This window comes from Suricata suricatta, chromosome 9, assembly GCF_006229205.1.
Source record: "Suricata suricatta isolate VVHF042 chromosome 9, meerkat_22Aug2017_6uvM2_HiC, whole genome shotgun sequence".
Lineage (NCBI taxonomy): Eukaryota > Metazoa > Chordata > Mammalia > Carnivora > Herpestidae > Suricata > Suricata suricatta.
The window spans coordinates 56,422,763-56,433,110 of record NC_043708.1 but is presented as its reverse complement, the minus strand read 5'-3'; the positions used below and the strand labels follow the sequence as shown (position 1 = coordinate 56,433,110).

The 10,348-nt window shown below is 39.9% G+C and overlaps 1 non-coding gene across 1 annotated transcript; it reads right to left on the bottom strand.

Annotated features, from left to right (window-relative positions):
- Positions 1 to 251: 251 nt before the first annotated feature.
- LOC115303229 lies at positions 252 to 358 on the bottom strand. Its single transcript, XR_003913921.1, has one exon. It is a non-coding gene; the product is annotated as a small nucleolar RNA SNORA5 (small nucleolar RNA).
- Positions 359 to 10,348: the final 9,990 nt, after the last annotated feature.

Here is a 10,348-nt window from a genome sequence, read left to right as displayed (position 1 = left end):
CTTGGGAGCAGACATTTTAGCTGTTATGTTCATAGTCCCATTGCCAATACCTAGAACAGTGACTAGTAAAAATTTAAAAAAAGAGTGCTAGTCACTGTTCTAGGTATTGGGCAATCAGTAAGTATTTGTTGATTATAATTGCATGAATGACTACTTACAATGCATTAGGTAGAAAAGGTTGACAAAAATGTTATCAGTGATTAACTCTTGATGACAGAATAGTGGTATTTATTAGTTTGTTTCTTTTTTTGCTCTGTCTGCAGCCAAATTTACCCCCAGGTCCCAGGGCATGTGGCCCCCATTTGGGCCAGTTCCCAGTACAATGAGAATGGGGTCTGAATTTGACTTGACTGTGGCAGTGGCATTATTTTCAGAGCTTTTCTATATTTTGCAATTTTCTGTTTAGTTAGAAGAAATTAAAATTGATATAAAGAGCCTAATTTATAAACCTACTGAAATCATGTACACTGTTGTTTTTAATGGTCAGGATGAAAAGCAGAGAATGAAACTGAATAATTTGCTATATTAGGTCTGTATTTTTAACATATCAGCAGAAGATCAATCAAATTAATCATAAAAATTAACAGCAAATAGAATCATTAAGGTCAACTATAATAGCAGAGAAATAACTCCTGAGATGGCAGTGTTCTGTTCTTGCCTCATAAAAACTGGACCAGTACTCTTTTTTAAATTTTTACTATTTTTTTTAATGTTTATTTATTTTTGAGAGAGAAACAGAGCACCAGTTAGGGAGGGGCAGAGAGAGAGAGGGAGACACAGAACTCAAAGCAGGCTCCAGGCTCCGAGCTGTCAGCACAGACCATGATGCAGGCCTCAAACTCATGAACTGTGAGATCATGACCTGAGCCAAAGTCAGACACTTAACCAACTGAGCCACCCAGGCGCCCCTCTTTTTTTTTAAATGTTTATTTATTTTTGAGAGAGAGAAATCCCATTGGTTCTGCTTTGCTGGAGAACCCTAATACAGGAGAGAAGAGAAATTTATAGCCCCTCTGCCTGGTATATGCATATGCCCACACCCATACGAACCAGAGGATCCAGGGTACAACTTCATGTGGGATAAGGAAAGCACGCTGTAGTTTATCCACTTTATCAAGAAAACGTTTCCTCTCTCTAGTTAAAAGCCTCCTTTCTACAGATTCACTAACCTGCAGAAATCTGGATTTCCACAGCTTGGAAAAGCAGCACAGAGAAGGAAACAGAGTCTCTAAATCAACAAAATAATGAGCAAAGTGACCTTTGATCAATCACATCATCAGCGATTGAAAAATATGCCACTAGAAATGATTCCCCCCCAAAAAATAATACATTGAAATATTCCAAGCAATTCCACCACAATTGGAATATAGAAGGTATGAGCTGAAGACATGCTACACAGAGGTATCCACCCCAGAGCAGACCTGAGAGCATCATCTCTGACACACTGAGGAGTTGTTCTTATCAGCTGCATAGTGTAAAGAATTAGATTTGCCAGAGGATCCCTATATAGCCTGTATAGTATTGCATTTACCATTATTTAGCTGATGGAGAGTTGAGTGTATATAGTTTCACTAGGAAGCATAGATTCAATCATTCTCATGGAATCCTTTTGTCATCTTCCTAAAATCTAAGCTAAGAACCTCCTTTCAAAGTATTACTACTATTTATGGATTCCTGAACAATGAAGTCAAGATCCTGGTGCCTAAAATGAGCAGAACCAGAAGCACAGCCTCTCTCACAGAGTGCTGTGTGCAGGCTTATTTCTCATGGGCATGCAGTACTACTCTTCCATATTATCATTTAATTTCTTCCTTATAACAGTCTCATGAATTATGCGAGAACAAACACTACTAAGCCCCCAAAAAGAATGGAGAAACTAAGACTCAAAATGGGTGATTTGTCCGAGTTCATAGAATCAGTCAGTGAAGCCTGGAATTCTGACTTATGTTCAACCACAAACCCAGTTCTTTTCCATCTCATCAGACTTTCTGTAGTTCATCATAATGTTTAAGTTTTAAGGGGAAAAAAGAATTTTATTAAGACACTTCAGTTCAATAAGCTAATCATCAAACTTGCTTTTTAAAATGGAGGTAATGCAGTTGGTCACAGAGGTTGTAAAAACCCTCCCTGTGGCTTTGAGAGCCTTGTTTACTGCTCATTGATCGCCGTGACAATGCTACCATAAATAACCCCAGATAAATTGCTATGTATAATCACAGAAGGCATCCATATGCATGAGTCACCTGTCAGCTCTCCAATCCCATCATTTCCAGTACCTGTCAACATGTCATCAAGGACTCTCTGAGTTTGTGACACAAACAAAACTTACTCTCTCAAGAAGTTGAAAATCATTCAGTGCCACACAGATTTGTGGTTGAAGAAAACAAAATAAGGAGTGCCCACTATTTGGGACAAAGAATGTGTGTAGATTTGGTAGGACTCTCTGAATTCTTCTTTGACCCCCACCCCCACAGTGCAAGGATCCAGTCTCAAGGACAGAAATTCAAACCCACTTTTTACTTGTGGTTAAGCAATACCCATTGACTCACACCACATTAACCACAGGAGGCAAGACACAGAATTTTCCCAGAATCCTCTAGAACAAACTACCAAATGGAAACTTACCTGCCATGGTGTATGTGAGCCACACCAATTTTTCAGGAAAGGCTCTGGTCTGTTGGGAAGGATTGGTTGTGATGGCTCAGTATCACCAGGAAGATGTCCAGACGGAGAGGTCATCAGTAACAGAAGGGCAGGTAAGAAACAAAAGTCAGGACACAAGGGCTAGCCTCCAGATCAGCAAAGTAAGCAGTATCCATTTCCTCGAACCCAGGAACGGAAGATGAAATTCCATCAGGCCAGACCCGGGAATCAAACAATTCATAGCAAGACGGAGGCAGAAAAGCAGTAATCCACATAGACAATCCACAGGTAGAGGTAAGCAGTAACTAAAGGAGTTAATCACCGAAGAGAAAAGCGAGTCAGTTCGAAGCATCAGTAGTCAAGGCATCATGTTGTAAATTTTATTCTGATACAAGATTTATCTCCTCCAAGGGTCTCTTACATACTGGCTGCCAAGTCTCAGCACACAGCTGCAGAGATGAGTGACTTCACCTGTCTAGGAGACAGCTTCTGGTGGTTCTGAAAAAGATAAGGCAAAAATAAAAGCTCAAATAAGAGTGAATTTGCATTCTTTATTGATCTAACAAGTGTATATGAACAAATGCACATGCCATTTTAATAAAGCTAATAATGTACAAAACTATACCCTGAATCTATGTCACACCTGTCAGAAGTGACTAACGTGGGTAACAATAACAATGATAGTAATAATAACATTGCTACATGCCAGACACCTTCTTTAAGAATTTAAATAGTTAGGTACTATTATTGTCTTCATTTCACAGATGAGGCATCTTCTCAGGGTCACACACCCAGTGAATCTGGATTTGAACCCATGTTTCCCAACCTTAGCCACCATGCTTATGAGGAAGGTCTAACATGATACTAGGTCTTATGATGGATCAAAGGAGAGAAAATAAAATGTTAACTCAACACTCCAAAATCTGCCTTCTCAATTCTGATTCCATCTAGCAAATAGCCTAAAAGTCTCAACTTCCCTCCCATCATCTCCTTCATCTGATACCTGAAAATGCTAAGGATAGAAAAGTGGAAGGAAATTACCATTTACTGAAGTGTATGTCATGACTTGGTGCCAAGTTCTCTGCTCAGCACTGTATGCATGTGCCCCCATGCAGCAGGTACCTTTAGAATGTTCATTCCTCTGTTCACGCCCCTCCAAAGCCAGCCAGGAGATCTGAGTGTAACCTTACTAGTCACCACTGTTGCACAAAGCCAGAGAGCAAACACCAAATCATGCCAAAAGCATAGTTGGAAAGGTGCATTTCAGAGATGGGGGGTAGATCAGAAATGGAAGGCAGATTGGGTGCCTGAGTGGCTCAGTCAGTTAAGCATCCAACTTTTTGCTTCAGCTCAGGTCATGATCTCATGGTTTCTTGAGTTCGAGGCCTGTATCAGGCTCTGTGCTGACCATGTAGAGCCTGCTTAGCATTCTCCCTCTCCCTCTCTCTCTGCTTCTTCCCCGCTCATGCTGTCTCTGTTTCTCTTAAAATAAATAAATAAACTTAAAAAAAAATTTTTCAAGAAATGGAAGGAAGCAACAAGAAGAGAACTTGTGATGGTCTTGATAATCACTACAAAATATGAGCTCTATGGAAGGTGCCTAGATACTTGTGTGTTTGTGACAGACTTTGGTGGGAGAAAGTCAAGGTATTTGAAGAGCCTAGAACAAAACAGACAAGTTTTTTGAACTTCTCAAGGTTGAGGCAAGCTCAGATTTCCGCATTTCCTTTGTGATAAATAAAAAGTTTACGCAAAACTATCTTTCCAACTAGTAACAAATATATGGGGGCAGTAAATCCTCGACTATAATCAGATACTGAAAAATTATAAGAAACAGAATATAAAATAAAATATAATACATTTTAAATGGGGGCCTGGGTAGGTCAGTTGGTTGAGGGTCCAACTCTTGATTTTGGCTCAGGTCAAAATCCAAGGGTCATGGGATCAAGCCCTGCATCATGCTCCACACTGAACATGGAGCCTGCTTAAGATTTTCTCTTTCTGTCTCCCTCCCTCTGCCTCTCTCCCCTGCCTGTGCTCTCTCTAAAATAAAATAAAATAAAATAAAATAAAATAAAATAAAATAAAATAAGAACATATTGGAAAGAAATGAGGAGTGAATATCATCATGAGCATGAGAGCAGAGGATAGCTAAGTGGCTTTTTCCATTCAATCTGTCTAACCTTTCTCATGAGGGTGTCTTACACATAAGGAAGGGACAAGAAAGCAACCAATTAAACATCTGTCACCACTTTCTGGTTAGTGTTTAATTTTAAATAACTTTCTATTTCCTTCTAAACAGAGTTGATTATTCAGAGGAGATATGGCTGCTTTGTACATGACTTTGGCTTGGCCCAGACTAGCATTAATCAGCCAACACATCAATGCTGAAGCCTGCTGGTTCAAGAAGATGGAAAAGGAACATTTTTAAGATGGTTCAGCAAAGCTGCCTGTGTGAGCATTTCTTTCGTTGACAGTAATAAGATTAATGAATATAGCCATCTGGGTGGTGCTGTGAACATTACTCTCAAGCTGGTTTTCAAATACCGCGAACCAAGGAGCCAAAAATCAGATAATGAAACATATCTAATATCTATATAGTAATAGATCTATTAGGGGTTGTGGGAAATGCTTCATGTTTTACCTGAATCTTAATTTTTCAGGTCTTAATTATCAGGAGGCTACCCCAACAACCTTTGCAATGCAAATATAGTATGACCATTAGCCCTGACTCTCCTTAAGAAGTCCAAGGATCTTCTGACTTCTACTTCTTTTGCTCCATGATCAGGATTTATAATGCAAGAGGTAGTAAGCCAGGTAGCCAGCTCCTTCATGGGCACCCAGTTATTCAAAAAACAAACTTAAGTCTCTCACCTCCCACCACAACCCTTCATATGTCACTGTCTCCAGCCCATGAAGCTGTTTGTCTTTGTCTACACACACCATGTCAGACTCTATCCTCGTAAGAACTCTCTCCTGTGTGCACACAGAGATAAAGACAGCTCTGGTATCTCTTCCTTTTCTTATAAGGACACCAGTCTTGTCAGACTAGAGTCCTACTCTTATGATTTCATTCAACCTTAATTACCTCCTTAAAGGCCCTGTCTCCAAATGCAATCACACTGGAGGTTAGGGTCCCAACATATGACTTTTGGGGGACACAATCCAATCAATAACAGTCATGCACTATCACCAGCCCAAAAAGTTCTTCCCTCCCTTCTCCACTGAGAGACACTGCACTCAAGCTTTCTGATTACACCTAAATGTCACCCTCTCCAAGAACCCTGCTCCAATTCCAGTCTAGAATAGTCTATTCCCATTGTAGCACTTACTTTATTCTCCCTCATACTATTTCTTCTTAGTTGTTTCTATGTCTCTCTCTGCTAATATACTGGGAGTTCCTTGGTAACAAGGACTCTGTCTAATTCATGTTGTATTGCCCATAAAAACTAGCACAGTCTTGTGTGCTAAGCTCATCCATTCTTTCTGTACCTCCAGCAGCTAACACATGACCATATACAGTAGGCATTCAATAAATAAGTGAATGTTCTCACTCTACTTCTGACATTTTCTCTGATTTCACTTTAATCCTTTTTTGCTTTTTGCTGAACTTTCTTCCCTTCCCTTTTTTCTTTCCCACATCAATTAACATTTTTCAAGCCCCCTTAAAGCAGAGTTTGCTCTCTGCCCTTCTTCCTTCTATTCTCTTTGCAAACACCAATGCCTTCAAGTATGAAGTGATATGTATATTCCAACAACTCCCAGAGTCTATCTGCAGCCCCAGCCTCCCAGCGGAGCTTCAATCCTGGTATGCTACTCATCAGGATGAATGGGGTATGAGCACAGGCTGTGGTGGTGACGATGGTAATAATAATGGTACTCACAGCAACATTGGGGGCCCCGGCTCCTTCCCACTAATCCCCTACATTCTCGTTTTGATCCCAGCAGACCATAGTCCCCAATTACATATGATGCTTCCTGCCATGGTTCTTTCTATAAACCACTCCCGTGTCATCTTCCACCTTCTGCCTCCAGTTAATTCTCACCATCCTTCAAAACTTAGGGTAAGCCATTGCCTCCTGGAGGAAGACTTCCAGGATATACCTTTGTACCCAATGGTACTGCAAGCATAGCCCTCCCCTGACATTTGCATTGGATTACAATTTGGAAAGAAAAATAAAGGTTTTCCTTGTTGACTCTCTTGACTTTCTTCTTCCAAGTCAATGGTCTTCATTAAAAAAGGAGTATGTACACACACAAACACACACACACTCACACACACACACACACACACACACACACACACACACACCAGGAACTAATGAGTCATTTGACTTTATAAATAGAAATTGGATTCATGTTGTCTTTCCCAATAACAAATTTGAATTATTCAGAGTATATGAGAACTTAGGATCAATTTTAAAAAATAAAAAAAAAAAAAAACTACAGGGGCACCTGGGTGGCTCAGTCAATAAGCCCCTGACTCTTGATTTCAACTCAGGTCATGCTCTCATGGTTTGTGGGATTGAGCCTCACATCTGGCTGTGCTGACAGCACAGAGTCCACTTCGTATATTCTCTCTCCCTCTCTCTCTGCCCTCTCCTTGCCTCTCTCTCTCTCTTAATTTAAATAAATATTTAAAAATATAGATAAGGGGCACCTGGGTGGCTCAGTCAGTCAAGTGCATGACTTTGGCTCAGGTCATGATCTTACGGTTCCTGGGTTCGAGCCCCACGTTGGGCTCTGTGCTGACAGCTCAGAGCCTGGGGCCTATCTTTGGATACTGTCTTCCTCTCTCTCTGACCCTCCCCTTCTCACACTGCTCTCTCTCTCAAAAATAAAAATAAAAATTGGGTTGACTTCAGCTCAGGTCATGATCTCACGTTCATGGGTTCGAGCCCCATGACAGGCTCTGTGCTGAGAGCTAGCTCAGAGCCTGGAGCTTGCTAACAATTCTGTGTCTCCCTCTCTCTCTCTGCCCCTCCCTGCTCATCCTCTGTCTCTCTCTCTGTCTCAAAAATAAATAAAACATTAAAGAAATTAAAAAAAATTAAAATAAAACACTAAAAAAATTTTAAATGAATAAAAATATAGATATATAAATAAAACTACATACTCAGTTATATCAGATATAATTTTCTTACATAAAATGAACACAGATCCTTCTAGATAATTCATTCTGTGTAAAATGAAAAAACAAATTAACCTTTTTTTTTTTTTTAAGAAAGCACACAAGCAGAAGAGGGGCAGAGAGAGAGGGAGAGACTCCCAAGTTGGCTCTTCATTGTCAGCACAGAACCCAAAGCAGGGCTCAATGCCCTGAACCATGAGATCATGACCTGAGCCAAAATCAAGAGTCAGATGCTTAAACTACTAAGCTCCACACACCCAAAGAAATAAAATAATCTTAACTGGAAGTTGTTCTAATAACACTGAGATATTCATGAGACTGTCATAGCTACAGTTAGTGGCAACAGTTAGTCTGAAAATAAATGTACAAGTAATAAAATAATAGAGCAGCAAAGTAGTCAAGACTGGGTCACATCTTTCAGACGGAACCAATTACGTACAAGCCTCAGTATGACTGTGAGATCTGCAGCTACTACTGATGCACATGGCTCCTTGAACAAGTTCATCAATGTTGCTAAACACTAAATGATGAGACAGATCACCAATATCCAGGACCTTAAATGTAATCAGTGCTCTGACATAGAAAGTAGGCTTATTACATTTCAGCATGACTGGGTTTAAATGGATAAGAGCAGAATACAAAAACAGTTCTTCTCTGTACTTTTATGAGAGAGATGTAGAAGAAACCCTTAATAAATGGGACAAAATGCAGTTTCACAAGTGAGAACGAATTTTGACGGAGCAGTCTCCCTTGGCTCAGGGACTGCAATAGACCTAATAGCTAAGAGCTGCTGCCAAATATCAGCACAGACAGCCAACCCACAGTAATGAGGAATGTGGGAGATGTGGGTTCTGTCTGACTAACATGTCACACTGATGACCACTCATCACCGCACAGTATCACCTTGATAAAAATGCACCTAAGAGAAAGCTAATCGGATGTCAAGGGTTTTAGTATAGATTTAATCACCTAACAATTCATTTTGATAAAAAACTATTAACCAACTTATAATTGGGGTTTTTTTATTTAATTCTACAAATTAGTTTCAATATACTGTGTGATTATACATTATCTTTCACAAACTGATTTTCTAAGACAGAAGACTAAGAAGCTGATTAAAGAAAGCTATTGACATCAACTGTGAGGACTCAAGCAAGCCAGAAAAGAATGGTCTGGGAGCAGACAAGAGAAATGTTCTCATAGCCTCCATTATATGTGCAAATATAATCATTAGCCATACATCACCTTCCCTTACAAAGAGTAAAAAAGATCCATATACATATATAACAAAGATAAGTGTAAAATGACAGGATTTGTGGAGCCTGGGAGTCTCAGCAGGTTGAGCATCTGACTCTTGATTTTGGCTCAGATCATGATCACAGAGTCATGCTTAGCGTGGAGCCTGCTTGAGATTCTCTCTCTCTCCCCGCCCCCCAGCTGCCCTCCCTCACTTGTGCTTGCTCTCTCACCCTCTCTCAAAATAAAATAAATAAAATAAAATAACAGGATTGGTTTTCTTATACAACTCGATTTTCTTATACAAGTCTCATTGCTTTGTAATTATAATAGATATACCTTGAATTACAAATCTCAATCTCATAAGCTATAGATTACCAAGTACCATCATGTACATTACCTCAAATGATTCTTAAGTATCCTGAAATATTATTATTCCTAATTTCAGTTGAAGAAACTAAGGCTCAGAAAGCTCAAGTACTTTGCCCAAATATACGCAACTGGTAAAGTCTGCAGAGCTTTGCCACAAAATCTAATTCCAGCCCTTTTTCCAGTGTACCACTGCTGCCTCCATATATCTGTGTTGATCCAAACACATCTGCATGACTGGTAATATGAAACCACCCCTTCAATAAGCAATTACTAATCATCTACTAAGTGCTTAGCACGGTGTTAAATGGTGGGTATTCAAAAGTAAATCAGATAACCCCATTGACCCCTCAGGAGTACACAATCTACTGGGAAGACAGTGACATCATCAGCATTATCAAAAGCAATAGTATTTGCCATGTGCCAGGCACTGTTCTAAGCGACTTACATTAACTCAATTTAATCTCATAAAAATTTTGTGAGTTGGGTAATATTAATATCCCCATTGTGCAGACAAGAAAACTAAGGCAAAACCAAATTGACTCAAAGAATAATAATTAGAAAAAGGCAGTGTTAACGAAGTTCCAATAGAGTAGATCCTATCTGAGTTAAGCTGTAAAAAATGAACTGGGCAGGGCACCTGGGTGGCTCAGTCGGTTAAGCCTCCAGCTTCAGCTCAGGTCAGATCTCACGTTCGTGAGTTCGAGCCCCGCATCAGGCTCTGTGCTGACAGCTAGTTCAGAGCCTGGAGCCTGCTTTCGGTTCTGTGTCTCCTTGTCTCTCTGCCCCTCCCCCTCTCATGCTCTGTCTCTCTCTGTATCAAAAATAAATAAAACATTAAAAAAATTTCTTTTTTAAAAATGAACTGGGCTAGGAAAGGTGGAAAGGAAGATGTTCTGGGAAAAAGACATAGCATGAAAAAAGTTGGCAAGGGTCAAGAGATACACTACCTCCTCAAATGTATTACCT